Here is a 22,914-nt window from a genome sequence, read left to right as displayed (position 1 = left end):
AAACTAAACTCACAATTTTGCCCCAGCCTGGTTCTTTCTCTATGTCTTTCTACATTGATTCAGGCAAATGAACAAGAAATCTAGGAACAAATCATCCTTGACTATTCCCTCCTCCATCCCACATCTAAGCTACCTTCAAGGCTCAGTGATTTTATTGTTTATGACCAATTCCATCTACATCCCTTCCTCTCTGACCTGTTCTGTCACAGTAGCTTCCTTACTGGTACACCTGCATCCATTCCTGCTGTCACCAACCCACTCTGCACACTGTAGCCAGGATGGTTTCTTTAAAGTGCATGATTGTGTCTTATTCCTGCAGAAACTGTCCATTAACTTTTCACTGCTTTTACATTATGACCCAAATCCCTACTGAGGGCCTAACAGCTGATCTTTATTTCCTTTCCAGCTTCCTCTCACACCACACTTCCCTTTGCTGTCCACGCCTCCTGATGTGCTTCCTCCCGCCGAAGGACCTTGGCATGTGCTGTTTCCCCTGCCTAGAACACAATTTTACTCTTCTACTCCTTATTCTGCTATGGATTGAATTGTGGCCCCTGAAGAGACATGTGGAAGTCCTAGCCCCCAATACCTTGGAGTGTAACCTCATGTGAAGATAGGGTCTTTACAGAGGTAATCAAGATAATTGGAAGTCATTAGGGTGCATCCTAATCCAGTGTGATCGGTGCTTCTATTAGAAAGGGGCAACTTGGGCACAAAGGCAGACATGTACAGAGGGAAGATGATGTGCCTTGAGTGATGCATCTGTAAGCCGATGAACACCAAGTACTGCCAGCAAACACCAGAAGCTAGAAGTGGCGAGGAAGGATTTTCCCTTAGAGCCATCAGAGAAAGCAGGGCCCTGCTCATACCGTGACTTTGGACTTCTAGCCTCCAGAACTGTGAGATGATACATTTCTGATGTTTTCAGCAACCCAATTTTTGGTACTTTATTATGGCAATCCTGGAAAACCCACATGTCCTATCATTCCTTTCATTTCATTAATTCCTGCTCAGGTCAATCTAACTTTTTTAGGGAATATGTCCTAGACCTTCTGGCTCGGTCAAATCCCCTGTCATTTACACATAGCACTGTTTCTCCATTCATAGCATTTTGCCAGTTATAGCCTAACATTTACATGGTTACTCGATTGTCAGAATTTCTCATTAGACTAAAAAGCCCATGACAGTAGAGACTGAGTCTTTCTTTAGCTTGCCCTGGTAGGCCCTGAGCCTAGCCTTGTGTATGACACATCCTGGAGCTCTGTAAGTATTTGCTGAGTGAATAAATGAAAGGAAGAGGTATGATGGGCATGCTGGAGAGGTGGTTAAGACCTTAAAGGAAGGCAGACTGGAAGATAGGTTAACATGATATGATTTCCAGAAGGACCCCAAATATGTCTGCTGTCAGCTGATGTTATCATTCCATAAGAACAAAGGTTTGAAATGCACATATCCCTGTGAGAGGTAAGACGTTAACCTAAATTTGCATTGGCTTATTAATAATACATCCTTTCCAGAAAGTAAGCTTGAGGGTGTTTAATACTAAATCAAGACTCCAAATGTCTAGAGATGGAAACTGTGAGTTGACAGCCAGGGAGGAAAAAAAAAATGGGAACCAGGGTGAATGGTGTAAAAAATAACCTTTTTAATGTTGTCATTTTGCTAAGGGTTAGTTTACCACTGGTCAGAAACAAACTGCCAGATTGCTACTTATCCAGGGTCAATGAGAGCCCTTCCCAGGGAATTCTGACAGTCAGTCCTTCCCTGGCAGTTGGCAGGGACTAGTAGTAGCCTGGGAACTGTTTCCTCTTCAGCTAGAGATGCCCTTGGGGGACAGTGATTGGCCACGAAGCTGACACCTACCCACAAGAGAAGAATCATGACCTTGGGCTCTGATCGCAAGGTTCTTCTGCGGGAATTAAAATGGAAATATTTTCACCATTCATCAACATCCAGATCCTACACGGTACTGGCCACCACACACTGCCAGCTATCAAAGACAGTCTTCCTCTCAGGGAGATCAAACTCCAGAACCAGGGTATGATCCTCACATTCTGTTATTTGCTGAAGATCAACAGAAATAGAAGAGAAACTTGAAATGGATAATTGCTATTATAAAGCACTTTTAGAACTACAGGTGTTCCAGTTTTGTTTTTCTCTTCAACATGCCTTTAATGGCGACAAAATGAGAAACAGATTTTTCTCCATTGCCCCAACTCAGGATATGTTTCCAGAATAATGATTAAATGCTCCCCAAAATGCCTATTTATAATCTCTGAAATTGTTAAGGCTAATTGCGTAAAATATTAGTCTAAAGTTTATTAAAAATCTTATACTTTTAGAATTAGAAAGGATCTCTAAGTATATCTGGTCCAACCTCCCTCCAGTGAAAAAACATATTCTACAAAATCTCCAACAATGACCCCAAAGCATGCTTGAGATTTCACAAAACAACGACCTACTTTTCTTCTTTTCCAGCCAACTTACTCCATTATTAAGTAATTCTACTTAATAAGCTTTTAAAATATATCTTGGGTCTTTATAAAACCAGTTGCCTCAATTTAAATTTTACACTGGCACCTTATTATTCCAAAAGTAATTGCCTAAAGAAAAAGATCTGAATTGCATATTTAAGTAAAATGCATAGAATTGGTGGTGATTTTATTTTTGGATTTATGACCACTGAAATATTCCTGTGCATGAGTGAAAGTAAACCAACCTTTGAAATTTAATAGATTGCTATACACTTATGTTTCAGCATGTAAATTATACATTTGCATCCCTTCCCTGAAAACAGATTTCAGCATTAGAATTATTCAATCTTTACCTTTTTTTAGTGAAACTTGAACCTCACAAAACATTGGTTTGTGAGATATCTTTCCTATAGTGATTTATTTTTGTGAACAATTTCATTTCTGTGAAATATATTGTTGGCACTTGGTATAGTCATTTACTTTTATGACAGCATATTTTATAAGTAAAGCAAATGTAGATGATTTAGAAATTTTGAAACTTGAATTGAGCAACTATAAGTGAAAACTAAAGGCTTTCTCAAATATGTTTTCACTATCAGAGTCAGACTACAAAAAAATACTTTAAACTTTGACCAAAATTTAAAATATTTTAAATATTTGTAAAAGTCTTAAAATGCATACCAAAATAAACAGAAAAATATGGAGGTTGCTACCTTCTGATTGGGCTCAATGTGAAAATACTTCATACTGTTTCCTGAGATAAATAATAAGACTTAGTCCAACCAAAAAGGGAGAATTCTAAAGAAAGGATCTGATAATTAAATCATGAGATGATTAAAGAAAACATTGACTTTCCAGAAGGCAGCAGGAAGAAAATAATCTCAGCCAACATCTCCATTCAGCAAAAAAGAAGCTAAAATGGTTTGGACAGACCTCCCTTGAAGTTCTCTTTGATTGATATGTGCTGCTGATGTTTGATTCAGTTGTAAGGATTTATACCAACGAAAATTAGTTACAGCAAGGGCTTGCACTGTCCATCATGTTCAAATGCTGCCATCTACTATAATGTAATAATCACATTTCAGCTCAAAAGGGATTAAAACCTTCACAAATACTGAAGCATATTGAAAATAAATTGTAAACCAGTGGGAAATAAAACCGTTTTAAAAGCTTCATGAAATCAACAGCTTTAACAGAATTACTATTATTGCCCCAGATAAAATTACATGATGCCCATCAAAAGCAATCCTGAGAACATTTCAGTGTCTCAAATTATATTAGTGGAAAGAGAGACAAAACAATTTTGTTTAGATCTGTTTTGGACCAAATAGTACTTAATTAGAGCCATAATTCATTTGGGAAGCAGAGCCTTTTTTCCTTGGTCTTTCATTTGCAATATTTTAAAGTTACGGTTTTGGAAGAGTTGATCAATGTTTAACTACTGTCTAATTCCCCCATTTATTGTGAGCAAAGGTTCTGTGTTTTGTATCCTTTATGTGACAGAAGATGGATGCTAAGATGCATCAGTAGACGATGGAAGGAGTGAATTCTGTGAACACTCATCCTAGTTGCAGTGGAAAACCATCTTATTCTTGTTCTTTTTCAGCTATATAAAAAGAAAAAAAGGAAGACTGTTATATTTCACAATCATGAATGAGCAGATCACAGCTTTCATAAAATATGTATGCCAGCACTTCTGTGAAGCCACTTCAAAGAACCATTCTCTTGTCCCAAACAATTTCAAAAGCAAAATACCTATAGCCATTTAGAAAATGAAACATTGCCTAGAAAATAATTATTGTGATCAATAAACAATTAAAATTGGAGGTGGGCGGTTTCTTAGATTTACTTAGATTCTCTCCTGGAGAGTTGAAATTAAGAATTATCAAAGGAAATAAATCTCAATATACTACATAAACTCCTCTGGAAATAAACTACATATACATAAGTAGGTATTCTTTTGATCTGTGCAAAAATCATCCCCTCACACTACCAGACAGAGTACCCTTCATTTTGGTAGTACCATTTAGGATCCAGAAGACGGCAGGCCTAGGTTTCAGTGATGTTCTTAAAAGTGTAAATGTCCTGGTTGCCTTGAAATATATTGTATATCACCAGCAGCATGTGGCTAGTAATATTAAGGACATCTGGGTAAAATTGTGAAACTTGGGAACTATTAACAAGCTAATATATTCTATTAGTTCACAATGAATCACAAAATATAATACCAGAAGGAACTTAGGGTCACCTAATTTGGTCCTGCCTTTCTCCATATGAGGAAACCGGGGTCCAGATTTCAGCACTCTGCCCATGGTCAAATGGCAAAGGGGGTAGCAGAGAGACCCGGAATTCTGGTCCGCTTCCTTCCAATGGGCATTAGTCCTGTGTTCCCTGTATCTCTCCAACTCCTCATGTTGGCATCAGGCTCCACACTACCTTACTGTTCCCCAGTCCAACTTCTGCACTTCTCTTTAGACTGCCTTTTACCTCTTAAAAGTGTCACTCATGAATTCCCACATTTGTCCGTCTGGATCCCAAGCACAGAATTCCACGACTCTCCTCATAAATTTGTGCATGTGTTTCTCAAACTAGGGTGTGATGATATACAACTGTATTTGAAGCTACAGGAAAAATGAGTCCTAACTCTTGGATGTTTTTTTTGGGGGGGGGTGGGCAATATCTTTTTAATTAAGAGAAACATAAAAAATGTATGGATTTTAAACATAAAATACACAACGTTTCAAAGAAATGTGTAGCTTTGGGTTACACCCTCAGGTCTGTGGCAGTAAACGTCTTCGGTCCCCTATCCAGACTTTGGTGGAAAGCTTAGAGCGGCAACTGGTGGAAAGGTTCCTGTCCTTCAGAACACAGCCTGGAGCCCACCTTGTCTTCCATGAAGTCCATAGGTCCTGTTGCATTTGTGTCATAGACAAACTGTTGTACTGCTGTCTAAATACTGTGCAGATGGTCCTAAGATAAATTTAACTTCTATATGACAAGCATTACATTATAAACATTATAACATAAATCAAATATCAACTATTTCTACAATTGTTGTATAGGACAAATATGTAAGAGATAGGGACCGCTGGGAGGTGAAACTATCACGGGCCAACCAAACACAATAGATGGAATTAATAAAAATAAACCAATGTACTACTTTCACGATTTTGAAATGACTTCTTTCCATTAGGCATTATGTGCTATAGAGGAAAGTTCAGAGACCCAGTAACTAGGAGAACTGCGGCACTTTTGATTATTTATCTAACTTACCTTGGTCTGTTTTCTGTTTTCTCATCTGTAAAAGAATGGATTGGATTAGTATGGGGGGAAAACGCTGAGAATTCTACATGTTTTTTCTTATCCTTTGCTTTACCATTTCTTCAGGAATGATTTTTTTAATGAATGTAACATAAGATAATTAGCACCTAAACCTTTTCCAGTATATCTTGACAGTGATTAATTCAGTTACTTGAAATACACCTACTTTCTTAAAAATTCTCAGCATATTGATTGGTTAGAAATCAGTACATTTATCAGTGTTGTGAAAAAACAAAGACAGACTGAGGAAAGATTCCAGATTCAGTGAGACTAGAGACATGACACCCAAAGGCAATGCCTGAGCTGGGATTTTATTTTGCTATTAAAAACAGTATTGGGATAATTTGAAAAAGTTGAATGGGCTATAGATTAGACAATATTAGACAATGGTATTATGTCATTTTCCTGATTTTGATCATTGTAGTATGTCATAGAATGACCTTGTTTTTGGAATTACACACACTGAAATACTTAGGGACAAAGGGACATCATGTCTGACGCCATGAGAAAGAGCACACAAGGGAACACGTGAGAGCATGCCAATGTGGGAAACGGTAACATTTGGGAAATATGGGTGAAGGGTGCACAGGAATTCTTTATACTACTCTTGTCAATTTTCTGTGTCTGAAATTCTGTCAAAATAAAAAATTAAAAGAGATCATAAAGACAGCTTGTTTGATGCCTTCATATAGAACCGCAATGGAAACCAGTTATAGAAAGATTAATAGGAAGGAAGAAATTGTTTGGAAAGGAAGCCTATTCATTTGCAGTATATTTATTTGGAATTCATGAGTTTATGATACTAGACATTATACACTGTGCTGTAGAGTATAAAAGGATGCTTCTAGTAAACACTGGTGGAAGAATTCTCATTTAGTAAGATAAATATTGCTATAATGCCATTCTGTTTGTGGCTTGCTTCTTTTCTTTCATGTTCTACTTTGGTAAATTTTTACCTCTAGCCAGTGTTATAATTTAAAATCTCTTCACAGACAACTCACAGGAAGGGTTTCACTCAGAATCTATATATCCTCCAAGCCCCCAGTTTTGAGACAATGAAATAAAAAACATGCATGACAAATAGGAAAGCAATTTGAAGCACATTTAAAAAAAATGATAGTTCAAAAATCATTCTACACCAAGAAGGAAGGACAAAACACTAGAAAATGACTTCTAGTATATACCTTCCATGTGTGCACAGGTAGACTGTTCTGATATCCTCAGAATTTAGCTCATAGAAGTATATTTGCTTAATATTTTTGGATGATACTCAAAGGGCCTGTAATAAATGATCTTCCACATGACTATTAATAAATGTGTTTGTTTTTTAATTGTTTACTGTGCAGTTCTTAATAAAGAGTTACAGATTTGTCTTCCGTAAAAACTTGTTTCTGAATTATACATCTCAAAGATGAAATTCTCCAGAATTGAGGATGCAGTTCAGGCTGGGACAGCAAGAGGAGGGGTAGGCAGAAGAATGACATGGGGAAGTCACAAGTTTTTTCCATAGTATTGGTAATTTTCTAGCTATTTGAATAGGTGGTGAGTTCGCTGGTGCTTATGCTTAATAATATACATTTGCTATATATATATTACATTGCATGCATTATCACATAATAAAGGGGTTTTAAAAGAACATGTTTTCCTTTTTGGAAGCTGCACTACAAAATAGAAACTTTCCTTCTTTCCTTCTTTTTTCTTTCCTGGCTAACTATTCTAATAGTTGTTGATTCAGATGTTCAACATATATTTATTTAGCAACTACTGAATGCCAGACATGGTTGTAAGTCTTGAGGGTATAAGCCAATACAAATGTAACAAAAACCAACATAAATAAAACCTGGTCCCTGCCAGTATGTGGGTTACGGTCTAGTTGTGAGCACCTAAAGGGCAGAAGTATGTGTAATTTTTTAGAAGCTCCTTACCTCCTAGAATGCCTTGCCCATCTAAGAATCTCAGTAATGTTCACTGATGGTATTGATGATGTTGGCACTGCCTACAGATTTTTTTCTATGGGTACAAGATTCTTTATATTGTAATCAGATCATTGTATCATTTTAAATAGACTTTATCTAGCAACAAAGAAATCTGCTATACTGGATCCCTAAAAGCCACTTGGAATCTCATTCTTTTCGGGAATCTTAATAGCCTTGTCTTACGGAAATAATAATCATTGCAACAAGTTTCCATGTAGAAGTAAGGAGCTGTGGACATTTGTAAATTTTGATCAGTGTCCAATTATTCACATAGAGAAGAAATTTTCAAATGACAGGTTTCATTCCCTCTCTATACCTGATAAATATACAACTTTTACACAAATTCATAGATCTCAGTTCCAGGTGACAGGGTTCCTATCACTATTTCTGCAGTAGAATTTGGCAAGTGCTGATGTTAATTAGGAAAAGCAGTACAAAGGAAGTAATACAAAGCAATCCAATCATAAACTGTTCTGAAAAAGACAAATATTTTTTCAAGATAAACAAACATTGATTGAAACATCAATTGTACTAAATCTCATGGGAAAATGTTTTGTGAAATATCCATTTATGTATTTCAGTTCTTAGTTGAATATAAGTATTTTATGTTTCAGGTGGCACAAAATTTAAGACAAAAGAGACTGAAAATTCTTAAAGGCTAGTTTACCAATATGGCACATTACGATTTGAAAAATGATTTTATCAGTGAAGAATTAAGAACTCTTACCTTAATGAAAATGTGACACTATGATGTATTTTGTCTTCCAAATTCTAGTAACAGAAAGATGGCCATTTTTTTGCTCTAGAGTCAAGTATTGAAATAGTCCCTTAGTGCTACATATGAATGCCTCCATTTACAGCTATCTATAGATAGGTCATATGTGATCATGATAAACTCTAAACATCACACTGAAGAGGATTTTTGGATTTTTAAAAAATGTGTTTTGTTTTGGTTTTGATTGGTTCAGGAAGTTAGACTCTATGACAGAGATTGCAGAATTATTTTATGTATGTATGTTTTTCTGGAAGAAGTTTTCTATGGCTTTTTCGAGACTCTCAAAGGTGTTGATGACCCAAAAACCACTAAGAGCCATGACCCCAGGACAGAGTGACTGGCACTCACACTCAAAGGTACCTGACATACAGAATGAACTCAATAAAAACTGTTGAATCTGGAATGAATAACCTTTTTCTAGAGTATCATTGGACTTCCTAATGCTGTCATCAGAGATACGTGTTGGGCAGAAAAGATAAATCAAGAAAAAAGTGAAGAAAAAGGACAAATCAAGACCGAGTGACTATTATATCCAGGACAATGGTACAGACAGTGGGAGGTTTTTTCTTTTTCACAGTAATTTTTATTTTTAAGGAACTTATGATCTAATCAGAATAAGACATACACAAAATGCTGTAAGAATATTAGCAAAGGGGAAAAGGTAGTCAATGTATTATAAAATGTATACCATAACTTTTGAAAATGAAAGGCCTTTCCTAGGTTGAAGGATTTTTGACATATACAGGTCTTAATTTTTTCATCTACAATCAGGAAAAGACCACAAGTATAAAGAGTAGGGAGAGATGGAATAAAAGGAATTGGAATAAATGCAACTTGCCCCTCTCAGCTCCTGTGACGGGGAAAAGAGTACAAAGGGGAATGCAAACCAATACAGTAGTTCCTGAATGGCTCACTCACTAGCGCTTCCTCCTTATTGCTACTTTTTTGGGGGTGGTATAGGAGGGTGTGGAGGTGGCGGACTTGACCAGAGCATAGAAAAGTCACTCTTCCTGTGACCCAAAACCATTAAACATCTTTAAACAGGTGATAGTCTAAGAACGATCTTTCACCAAGAGGCAAATGCCTTGAAAAATTCTTGTTCACATCCGGGAAACATCCCCACCAGGAATATTTGGAAGCATAACTTGGTTCCCCTGCAAGCCAGTGCTGTTGCCACCTTTCTTGGTGGAGTCTATGGAGAAGGCCAGGCCCAGCTGGAACTTAAATCCTTTCCCCATTTTGGTATTACAAGTTTTTGTAAAGTGAGGCAAAACCATAGCAATATATTTTGTTTACTAGTGTCTTATTTCTCTACTATAAAGAAGTATGTTGGAGATACATAATGAGACCAATATTGGAGAAGATAGTCCAGCCATGGTAGTATTTGTTGTTTTTTCATTCTTCACCTCAAACTTAAAGTACAAATATTATCACTTAAAAAGACTATTATTTCTTTGATCTTCTCTAATTCCACAGCTAACACTTTCAGATGATACCTGACTTGTGGACCAACTTTTGCAGAGAGTAATGGGCTCAACTTCCAGCTCTGTCACCATAGGTCAACCTGCGCAAGTTATTTATCCTCTCTAAACTTAAATTTTCTTATTTATGAAAAGGAGTGACTAATAGGGTTTTATGAACAGTAAATGAGATCATGCAAGTAAAGATATTGCATGGCACTTTGTAAGTGCTCAATAAATATTTACCATTATTCTTATTATTGCTTTCATTAGTCTCCCTCTCTGCAGTCTCTCTCTCTCTGTAAAATTCACCTCCCACTTTGCTGCCACGTAATTATCATTAAATCACTTTTGATTTTGTCAGTCTCTTGTCAAAACTCTTCAATGGATTCCAGGCACACAGGATCATATTATCATCTTGCCTGGAAAGTGTGGCCATTTTCTCTGTCTAGCCTTAACCAACCTGACACCAGCCTGGTCTCTCATGAGGTCCCTTAATAACAGAATGAATTTCTTCCCTTTCTCCAGAACAACCTGCTCTTTTCAGCCTCCTTCCTTTGCTCCTGGTATTCCTTCAGCATGAAGTGCCTTCCCTGTGTATATCCACATGCATGGCTGATCTTCCAAAGCTTTCTTTGATCCCTCCAGCAAAATGAGTTCTCCCTCTGGACTCTTGCAATACTTGTTTTCTTCTACCAAGAAAAAACTGTTACTTAGGTTCGGGTGTCAGCCATGCTTATCTTCTGCAAGGACATCCATTTTCTTATGTCTAGGAGCCTCCAGCTGCAGGGAAATTTAATCACCCACCTATAGTAGAAATCACCATTTCCTATTCTATTCATCCTCCTACCTTGTGGTACCAAAACCGGTCCAAAGGTGACCAAATGTCCTCGTTTGCCTAGAACAGGGGCTTTCTAGGACATGGGCCTTTGATACTAAAGCCAGAAAAGTCCAACGCAAACTGTGATGAACTAGTTACTCTAAGAGCCCTCAAGTCTGGCACTGTATAGTAACATAGGTTATATTAATCCCATGCCTTCAATTAAGAAAAAACTATGCCATTTAAGATTTACTTTGGATCTAAGTTTGTCCATCTGTTCTTCCCAAAAAGCAGAAAATTTTAAAGGAAAATCTTCCTCCCAAAAGGTAAGACGGTTATGGCACTCAACTAATGCTTCATTAACTGAATACTATTATACTAATAGTTCCACAATTTACAGCAGGGGCACACTCACATCTCAGGCAATCCTCACAAAGACTGTGTGAGACAGACTTGATTTTCTTCATGTGACAGAGGAAACTTAAGCTTTGGAAGACCTAGTCCCTTGCTCTACCTCACACAGCAAAGCGGCTCCTAGTGCTGCAGCTGCCTAAGAACACTGAATTACTGTGTGTTCTACAGAGGAACGAGTGGTTGCTGCTAAACGGAGATTATGCAAAGCTGCAATTTTCTTTTTCCTTTTTTTTTTTCCACATCAGTGAACTCAGAGCTCTGGCATTATTCTGATGGTAAAATGGAGCATTAGTTTTAGGCAGATGGCACCCTGGGGTAAAATGATTGTTTACCTATGGAAAAGGGCATAAAAGCCAATGTTTAAATGGTCAAAATTGGTAAGATAGGTAAGAGTAGCAAAACTTGCGAATCAAAACGGTACCCAAACTATGTTCTCATATGCAGCATCTAATCTGAAAACCTGCACAAGGCAGTGAATGCACCCGTACGAAGCCATACAGAATGGACACGCCCACGTGTGCCTGCCCTGATTAATCCAGGAATCTTGGACAGGGATGGGAACAGTGAAAGCCAGGGTAGTGTGTATGCACATAAACCAGGGCAGTCAATTACTACTAAGGCTTCACACATGGGCGAGGCCAGGCCCTGCTAGGTTTATTGGCCCTGCAATTCACCTCTCTTCCTGTAGTCATGGCAACACCCACACCACAGGAGCTCCAGAATTCACCTTTGGATATCCACGCTCAAACGAACTTGCAGCTCAAACTAAACCAACAGACATCACCTCCCGCTAAACCCGGACAATTATTTCTGTTTCCCCATCTCTAACTCGTCCAGGGAATATATTCCTTTTCACCCATATCCACTGACAGGAGGAGGAGTGCGGAACAATAACCACTTTAGATACAGTAAGCGATAAGAAGAGTTTGTTCTTTCCTTTTTTTTTTTGAGGAGTTGGACATCACTGGCGAATGAAAACCGGATGCCCACACAAACAGAACAGTTGCCTAAAAAAGGCAAATAAGCTGATTTGCGATCAAAATAATTTTCAGCCGTTTGGCAGCATGTCTTGTCAGGCAAGCTCAGTTTTGCCCCTGCAGGCCACTGTCTCCGGAGCCGGTAAACAGGTTTCAAGACGGCTGTTTCATTTACAGTTCTAAAAACCAAAAACGCATTCCGTGCGAAAGGGGCTGCGCACAGCGCGATCAAGAACCATGACGTATTCCAGAGAGCTTTCCAGATTGCTTTCCAGCTCCAGCAAGATGCCCAGGAAGCACATCGCTTCTTTGGTTCTAGAAACTGACAGGAATCAATCGTCCTCCGTGCGAACCCCGGGAGAACGTAAACCAAGCGATTTTACTGAGCTGCACTTAAAACTCTTGTCAGACCCACTCCTTCCGGAGTGGCCACTCCACTCTGAGCTCCGAACCCGGCGCCCTCAAATTCCACGCCCACCAGATTCCTGGTACCTGAGCAAAAACAAAACAGCGTCCGCATAAAAAAAAGTAAAAAGGGAAAAGAAACCACAAACGACGCTTCTGTAGTAGAGCCTTTTTCTACTGGGCAAAGGGCGCCGTAAAAACCTTCTGCTTCATTCGGGCCCACCCTCGCTGCCACTACTAAAGATGGCGGCGATAGGCGGAGCCGCTTCCTTTCGAAGGCCGCAGGCCGCCCCGCCAGCCACAATCATTCACGCGGAACCCTCCACGCCCGCCGAGGCTTGACGCATTGCAGGTGCAGAACGGCCAATCAGACGGCTCGACGCTTTCCGGCCAACCACTGCAGGGTCGCGCTGGCCTATCAGAGCGCCCTTGTCAAACCGAACACGGAGAGTAACCTCAGCAGCGCCAACTAAGCAACCAGCAACAGAACGCGCTTTTGGGGCGTGTGTTGTGAAAGTACCGTGTGCTCCTCCGCCGGAAGATATAGTGCCCTGGTCCATGCCCCGCCCCGATTGCCCGCGCGCGGTTGAAAGGCTTAGGCGCGAGGTCCATTCGTTCTCTGAGCGCCGCGAGACAAATAGTTGGCCCAGGAACAATGCTAAATTCCTTTGCCGTGGCCCGTGGCCCTCCGAGGGGAAAACTCAAACCACCCTCGCCCTGCCCCCTTGCTCAATGAGGCCGCTCCCGTTGCCGTTCATCAAGCAAGTTTTGTAAAAACAGTCTCCACCAGAGAAAAGAGAAAACCTCCCCTTATCGCGAAACCACAACCGGAACGGCCGCCAGGCCGACCCTTCCTGTTTACGAGTGGAAGCCCAGCCCCCCGAAAAGCAGCCTCGTGGGCACTTTGGTCTCAGGAGGACCAGTTTCCATTTCCCTCATGTGGTTTCCTTATCTCCTCCCGGCAGCTCGGGTTTTCCGCCCAGTCCGAGGGGAAGGGGGCTGGCGGGGTCGGTGGGCAGGAGCCGGCCGGGGGGCCACGGGACGGCAAGGGTGGATTACCGGGCAGTGGCCAGAGAGCCGCTGCTAGCCGCACGCGAGCTCCGGGGGAGACAGGCAAGGTTCTCGTGCCCTCTCCCATGGAAGGCCCCTTATTCTTTGCAGGAAGGGCTTCCTGCATGGAGGACACGGTTTAGGGAAATAACCTCTCAAACAGGCCACATCTGGTACCATAATCTGTCTAGTGCAAGTAGGTACACAAAGCCCTCGTGGTAAGGTGAAAAAATGAAGACCCGGGAAGATCAATTGGCACACTACAGTCAGCAATTTAGTAGCAGAGCGCAGAGTATAATCTAGGCTGTCTGTCTCCTAAACCTGTGTTTTTCTGCTATAGTACTATCCCATCTTCTAGAGCTGACGCTGTAGTTGTGAGATGGTCCAAACATTTGAGGAACTTTATTGTATAGCTGAAGGAAGGTGTAGGAACTAAGGGCATAGTCTTTTCAGTGTCTTGCAGAGAAGAAATGTTACTTGGTTATTCTCACCACTAGCGAAGAAAATTAAGTCTTGCGGATTTCTTAGATCATCCATTTCATGTCACATCCTCCGTCTGTGATTTTGGCACAATAGGGCTTGGATGATCTAATGATTTTTGTGATTGAGCTGTTCTGTATTCACATCCTGTTTCTAAGATTATGTTATTAATGATCTTTGCTGAGGTTTTACAACATTAGTGGTGTCTGCGCTGTACCCATGTAAAGGTTGTTCTTTGATTTAAAGTTGTAGTTGCCAGTTGCTGTTTATTGCTGCTTCTTAAATTTTTGCTCACAGCCTTGTTCGAAAAGGAGGAAAGCTGTGGTTTTCTTTCTGTGGGCGGCTGGTAGTCATTCCCGAAGATGTTTGCCAAGTGAGCAAGTACCTGAACTTCCAAATGAGCGATTCACCATAAAAACACCTGCCCAAAGAAACAATACATCATACTTCCTTGCAATATATACGATACAGGAAATATGTGCTGTGATTTCTTTGTATCAGATCAAATTATGAGGTAAGAAGAGATCTGACCATGCCACTGACAAATTGAAAATTCTTGGGTAAGTCCCTTTGTTCCTGAGACCTCAGTTTCTATCCTGTAGAGTGAGAAGATTGGATTAAATGACTTCCAGGTTCCCTTCCAGCTCTAACATTAGATGCTGCTGTGATGAAGTTGGACCTTAACTTAATTGTGTCATTATATTTAGGCTTACAGTGATTTAGGCTTTTTAAGTCATCTTTGCATTATTTTCCTGTTTAATTTTTTGCAATACTTCTGGAGGGAGAGTCTCCGTTTACGAAGTTAGGCTTACTATAAAGACTGTCCCGCCATGATTTAAATGTGAATCAATGTGCCACAAACTATTCCTTTGGGCCAATTACTTCAATCCTAGTACAAACCAAACCTGCTGCTTTTTGGTGGTCAGCAAATTACCTCATTAAAGTGCGAGCTCCTTAAGGACGGGGCCTATCCAGTCCATCCTTTTATTCTCAGAGCTTAGTGAATTTCATTTTACACTCCAGAAGATCAATAAAGATTTATTGAAGGAGTACATGAACAATAATTAGGGCAATGGTAGAAGAATCCAGATGTGAAGGTGTCTTTTTTGAATTTCGAGAATACTTACTGAGAGTTAACCACAATGGAGAAGTATAGTTTCTTTTTTCACCACCATACTACTTTTTCTCCTTGAAAATTTGCCTCCAAATTTGTCTCCACGTTTTATTTTTAAATTAAGGATATATCATTATGGGCCATTAATAACACCTTCTTAAATATCAGGGCCTATCACCATGCTTTCCTTTGTATGTACGTTCTTTTGAGGAATACAAGGATTTAGAGGAAATTTTTAAAATCTGACTCATTTAAACAAAATCGCTCATTTTCCCTTCATATTGTTGCTTTTCTGGTCTTTGTAAAGAAATAATGTCCTCTACCCAGATTTTAATCTATTTTCTGGGTAAGTTTTGGGAATAAAAGTCATGACTGATCAGTCAGTTTGAATAGGCCTGGCCAAGTCTGTTCTAAGTATTTTAATTCAACAAAGTAGGAATTCCATAGTGAGCTTAATTTTTAATTTTTATAAAAAGATGTAACTGGAGTCAAGTCCACTATGACCTTGCTCACTCTGTCCATATCTCCAGGGGTCTCCCAGTTACTAGGGTATTTTGCACAGGTTCCTCTCAAAATTCACAAGCAAATATTTAGAATCATAAAATTCTAAATCTGAGAGGAACCAGAGAAAGTGTATCTGGTCCCCCTTTTCCATTTTACAGATAAGGAAACTAAATTCTGAGAAGTGACTGGTTAGGGACAGAGCAGGCTTCAGGATCTCAATAGAATGAACTTTCCTTTGACCTTTGAAAAAAATGTAATCAAAGATTAATCAAAATAAGGGGAGCAGAGGAATGTTATCATCCTTAAGGCCTCCAACTGACTGTGGAAAATCTTAAGATGACTTTGCTTTGGACTTTGTGATGCCCTTTAGGGATTGGTTGTCCCGAATTGTTCTTAGGTCTAATCAATACAGCTTGTTTAAAATCTTTGATTTGACCTTCATTTAAATTGCTGACACTTTCCTGTTGTTAAGCCTTATTGTATTTTCTTTGTTTATGTCTTCTCCAGGCTAGCAGTGTTTCCCTTTCTTACTCCCAAAAGAGCTCAGAGTAGCTGATTTTTTTTAGATGAATAACAAACAAAAGACCAGGAACATAGTTAGCTACACAATTATAATTCTTTCGTAACATTCCAAAGTATTTTTTAGGGTATTACCAAGTGTTAATAAAGAATAATCATGGTTATAACTTCATTCCTCATTATGCAACTCTGGCTGTTTCCTAAAGATCTGTCTTCAGTTGATTGAAACAGGTATGGCTGGACTTATTTAGAGCTTGGTGACCTTTCACAGAAAGAAAAACTTGTCCCCTTACCCCAGCAGCACCAACCGCTAACATAGCTGGCTGTCTAGCAAATGTTCAGAAGCGCGAAGAGTTTAGAAAGTAGGAATGGCACAGTGTGAGGCTCTGATGTCATTGTCACCATACAAAATACAGATGGAAATGCGTGCTCAAACCTCAAAGTCTCCCAAAATACAAAATCCCCACAGGTACAAAGTGCTGAATAGCTTTCATGGGTTCTCTGCCTTTCTTTAGGATTTGGAAGTCAGAAATACCTCTCTCAGAATCACTATGTCAATAGGCCGTTTAAGATGTGGGTTACATGTTTTGCTGCCATTCAGTTTTGAGGTCACTTCCTCAGTTTCAGACTTGGTGTGAAACAGGTGCAACTGTGAAAATTTGTGTGGCAGGCAAGAGCCAGAGCAGTGAAACCTGAAACTATAAATCAGTTCTCTGAGTCACAAATGTCTTAGGCTGCTCTAAAGATGGTGGTGACTCAGCAGCGTTCTGTTGGAGTGGTGGAGGAAATGAGGCATCAACCCGTTGGGGGTGCCGAGCAGTGGGAAACCTTCTTGGATCTTCCCACGACGGCTGAGCTGTTAGACCAACTGCCTTAGATTCTCTGACTGGCTCTGAACTGACTTCTTACCTGACCTTGGCCATATTTAGCTGACTAGTATTTTAGACGTCATAAACAACCTCACCTTGTATTTGTCCAGAGTTTTATTGTTTACAAACTAATTCAAATTCTTTCTCCCCTTTTTTCTTTCATTTTCTCAATTTTTTCCTCATACAAGCCCCTGAAGTATGTTATTATTATACCCATTTTACAGATAAGATAACTGAGCCTGTGTGGCTAAGTGGCCAAGGAAACAGACTTTTAGCAAATAATATTCCACAACCTTGTTTTCTTGGAAAATAACATGTCCTTTGTCAAAACAATAAAAATAAAATCTTGAACAAACTTTAATTGAAATAAGACACACTTTCTGTCTCTCCTCTTGGTTTATGGAAGAGAATGTGAGAAGGGAAGGGGTACACTGGTCATTGTATAAATTGAATACTCTACAGAAGGCAGATCTTTTCAGTGACCAAATGATCCACTCATCCTGTGGTGATGCTTGGAGTTGCTTTTCTACCAGTGACTCAGAGTCTCTACTTAGAATGAATAAAACTCAGGGCCATCTTCACTGGACTCAGACAGAGGCAGTCCCGTTTTTCTTTTTGTTCAAGTACAACTTGCCTTTGGCCATATTTTCTCCGTTACAGGAAGTAGGGAATGGATCCAGTTATATGAAAGTGAGGAGAGAACTGACAATGAAGGGTCAGTCCAGGTATAAGCTTGCTCAGGGCCACAGAAGGGTACAGGTGGGGATCAAGGCAGCAGCAGTCCAGCGTGTTCCTGCCGAGGTGTGGCAGCCAGGAGGACTGGTTTCAGGTGGTACACTTTAGCATTAAAGCAATGGACTTCCTTTTGTTTTTCTCTCTATTTTGGAAAATTCACATCTAATATCTTCTCCAGTCCCCAGGAGCAGACTGAGCTCAACACTAATCAAATAATCTATTGGTATTTAGCAATTTAGGTACTTGCTGAGTTCAAAGAATATAAGATGGTAGCTTCTGCTGCTATATGGTTGAGGATATAAAATACATGAAAAGATAATCTCAGGTAGAAATAAAAAGATATATAGGAATTTGGGAGAAAGGAAATTCATTTGGAGCTATGAAAATCAGGATAGTTTGAAAGATTTGGGATTTAAACTGGGCATGAAGGGATTTAGATAAGTGGTGGGGTTATGGACAGGCCTGTAGATACTGGGAATGGAGTGGAAAATGCAGTAAATTGGGAGGGCATAATGTGTACTCAGGGAACAGAGACTATACCAATTTGACTCAGAATTCATATTTGTAGAATAGCAAAAATAATACTATAAAAGATTAACAAGCTGATGAAGGGCTTTGGATGTCAGACACAGGGACTTAGCATTTTATCTTCTGCAGGCATTGGGACGCCACTGAAGATTTTTGTGCAGGAAAGTGACATGATGAAACTAATCTAGTGGCTATGTGGAAGATGGATCAGAAGGGGACAAGCTCACTAGGATGAACAAAGAATCACGATGTATTAAAGAATTGGGATTCTCAACATTCTTGATCCAGGCAAACATGGATGTTTCTTTCCTTTTTTAAAATCTGTGGCTGGTGTTGTCCATTAGGACTTCTGTGGTGATGGCAATGTTCTATGCTATTCAAAATGGTAACTACTAGCCATATGGGCCTATTGAGTACTTGAATGTTGCTGTTGGAACTGAGGAGCTGAATTTTTTATTTTAATGGATTTAGATTTAAATAGCCACATGTGGCTAGTGGCTACTTGTATTAGACAACCACTCTCTAGAAGGCAGTACAAAGGCTATTTATTATGATTCAAAAGCTAACCACATAGGTATCAAACTAAACTTTCCCTCTGTTGGAATTGGTGAGGCCTGCTTTTTGGTATAGTCCACAGTCAGCATCAATTTATATGATTTATCATTATGGTCCAGTTTTTTGCATATTAAGACCTCAGTGAAAGTACCATTTTATGCCAATCACTGGTTCTGCTCTTCAAACCTGCCATTCCAATTTACCACTGTGGCCGCATATCCCTCAATGGAATAGTTAACTCTTTTGTAAGCTGCTAAATGTCCACTGTTGCTATGGATGTCATAGACCTGCTGGACTTGGACAGAGACAGTCCAGTTTTCCTGTTCAAGTGCAGCTTGCTTTTGGCTGTATTTTTTCCATTACAGGAAGCAGGGAATGGATCCAGTTATGTGAAAATGGGGAGAGAATTGCCAAAGAAGGAAGGGTCAGTCCAGTTACGTGCAAGCTCAGGGCCATAGAAAGTTGTAGGTGGGTATCCAGGCAGAGCAGTCCAGTGTGTTCCTGAGGAGGCATGGCCCTTTTCTAACACATATAGCAGAACTGAGAAATTGCTGGTTACTATTTAGATGTTGATGAAAGTTACTTTTGCACTTGACTTTTGGATTTATGGGGAAAAGGGTGACTCAAGAATTTCCAAAATGATATGACTTAGAGATTACATTGCTTAGTGGGTTCAGCTGCATGAAAAAAACCCACAACAACTTGAAGTTAGTGTAAACAATAAAAGCACCAAAACTATGATCTTATCCTACAGGGCATTTTAGAATCTGAATTCACATACTTGGTTCCTGGGTCTCTATAACCACTGGCTGCTTTTGACTTAAGAGCTCAGTTGGTGAAAGCCCAGAGCTAATGAGGCCCAAGTCATGGGTCCAGCCTCATTAATGGCTGATTGTTTTGCTTTGTTTTCTGTCCCTGACCCCAGCTTGCTGTGTTGCATATTCATGACCTTGGTCACAAGGGTGGACTAGGCCAGAGAGGGAATAGTGCAAATCCATCACCACAGCTACTAGCAAAACAAGCACAAACCCTGTGAACAGAGGGCAAGACTCGTCCTCTGCCATACAAAGGAAAGCATTGTTTAAAAAATCACTAAAACATGCATGGTTAATGGTGTTGTTTGGAAATATTGCAAACAATATTTTTCTTTAGACCAATAGAAATATTGATGAACATTACAAGCTGCTATACACAGTGAGACATTTAGTCTGATTATGATTCACTTAAAATTAGGGGACACTAAATAGATATATGTTAAAATTGATAGTTTTTCTCAAGGTACAAAGTTATGGCCTAACATTTATTATGTCCTGATGGTAACATATTTTAAAATTTCACTTTTGTTAGTGACTGTTAGAATCTTCCCTGTATTCTTTACCTAAATAAGGGTCATTCATAAATGATCATAGCAAAATAATAATAATAGCAAGTATTAAATTAAAAAAGAATGAGACACTTTATTCATTGATAGAGATAGTAAAGCTTTTATAATAATCCTGTATAACATTTACTGTAATGTAAATCCACACACAAACAGCAAGAATCTCTTCTGGCTGTTGGAGATAATTTGATTAGTGAGGCAGAGAATCCTTAGTGGATAATCACCAACATACTATGTGGCAGAGAAGGAGGGAGAAGGGTGGAGAGGTAGAATACAAGATTTCTTTCCTGTGAGATAGCTCAGGAGAGAAGCTCCAGGTTGGCATTACAAATTTCTTGAGGAAACTCCTCTAACTAGATCAACCATCCATGAAGACACAAATGACTATAGTTATATGCAGTGAATGAATTTAGACTGGTTGCTTTGTAAAAAGCCATCAAGCCAACTTTATTTCTCTCTCTCACACATGCACAATTGTTTTTCTCAAAAGAATGTAAGCTCCATAAAAGCAAAGGGGTCTGTCTATCCATTCATTTGCCCATGTATCAGCCGTATTCATGGTGCCTAGAAGATAGTGGGGTACAATAAATAAGGAAAAACCTTTTTTGGAGGCAGATCCAAATATGTAAATATATTCCCTGAACATATGGTAGTACAAATCATAAGTATATTTCTGGTTTTGTATTAATTAATGTCTTAAAATCAGGTTTTGCTCCAAGATAATTTTGTTACAAAGAGAAATTTAAAAAACCAAATCCTGGAGATACAGCATGGAACAGCTAGTCCTCAGATATTTCTCAGAAGCTCAGAGTCATCAACTGAATGTTTGACAGTGAGCAAGTCTGCACACCTTAGGCTTCATCTGTAAAATAAGGAATGCCAGTGTCCTCCAGCTAGAAAACATCAGAAGTAGATGTTTTGCTTTGAGTTTTCTTTTACAAACACTCTGCTCCTCATCAGGGGGTAGAGCTATACTACATTCCTGTGATCTTATTTTAATTTTAAATTCTTGGGTAAGAAGTATTTTTTTAAAAAACAAACTTTAATCTTATTCACAGTGATCCCCCCAAATTAAATCAGAGATAAATTCTATTAAATCATAAGAGATAGTTACAGTGTAATGTTTCAGCATTTGGTCCTCTGAGCTAGATTTTTGGACTCTATCACTTACATTAGACAAACCACTGAATCTCTCAGTGCCTCCATTTCTGCATAAGGATAATGATACCTGCCTCACATGATGGGCAGGAGAATGAAATAATACATTCAGCACAGGGCCTGGCCAGAGTCAAAGCTAAGCAAATGTTATTTTTATTTTTAAATTATTTCCATTTCTCCATTTGCCCTCTTTATCTGTCACATATGTGTATTTGTGTGTACACATGCATGACATTTCTGTGTGATACATGTACATATGTATATTTTATAATGTAATTTTAGGCACGGGGCTTGACAACTGGAAGGAATTTATAGATCAGTTCAATTGTTTTATCTGTATGTACAGTTTTTACATTTGTATTCTTTCTGTCAGACTCAGAATGGTGAACTGGTTAGTGATAATAGAAATGATATGCAAACCTGAGATTCCTGGCTTGGGACTGCATTCTTTCTACTTTTCTTTCACTTAACATTATTTCATTTAAATAATCATAACCATTTCCTCTCAATATCATGAAATATTTGATAGGCTTTTGGGTCTCAATAAATGATGATATCACAATAATTGTGGCTTACTTTCCTGATTGATCTCTCTATAAATTACAAGTTTATTCACTTAGAGGAGTCTATTTGACTTTAGTGAAAACCCAATGATCCAGGTAGTCAGAAGAATCTGCTTCATGAAACAGGCAAATACTTTGCATTGTACATTTGAATTTTCAGGTATTGATTTCACTAATATATAATCTAATATTAGAGCCCTGAGCAAGGGCTCACACTCTATTTTATGCTCCATCACTGACTCACAGTAAGGTCCTGGGCCAATCATTTGCCTTTCTTATATTTCACTGTGTCAAACTAGCAATAATACAGCAAAGCATGACCTCATTACAAACTCAATAGACTTGAAAGCTAAGATGTGCTTTATACATTAAAGAATTACCAAAAGAGAACTCTAGCTGGTAAAGAGTGAAGAATCACAATAATTAATTTTAATATAAGTAAAATGATTTGGAAATGTACAGTTTTTAGCAAGTCATGAAAAAGTTTCAAAGTATTTTATTTAGGTGAAATAGGTTAAATGAGAGGAAGAAATATTGTATTAGAAAATGCCTGGTTTTCAAAACCATAGATCATAGCAACCTAACCAAAATAATTATAAGGAATGGAAGACTATTGGAAGTTAATGAATCTTTAATAATTAAGCACATTTCCTTTCCAGGTCATTATTTCCCTCTACTTATACAATGTATACTGTTTTAAAATGTACTTAACTAATTACTATATGAAAAGCCTGACAGAAGAATACAAATTCCCAAAGGAATTGAACAGTTTTAATGTGTTTGGCCATTTAGACTTGCAACTCACTGGATTATTGAATGTTCTTTAAATTGATGTA

Source organism: Manis javanica, chromosome 8, assembly GCF_040802235.1.
Source record: "Manis javanica isolate MJ-LG chromosome 8, MJ_LKY, whole genome shotgun sequence".
NCBI classification, from domain to species: domain Eukaryota; kingdom Metazoa; phylum Chordata; class Mammalia; order Pholidota; family Manidae; genus Manis; species Manis javanica.
The sequence above is the reverse complement of the archived record's forward strand: the minus strand, read 5'-3'. Positions refer to the sequence as shown.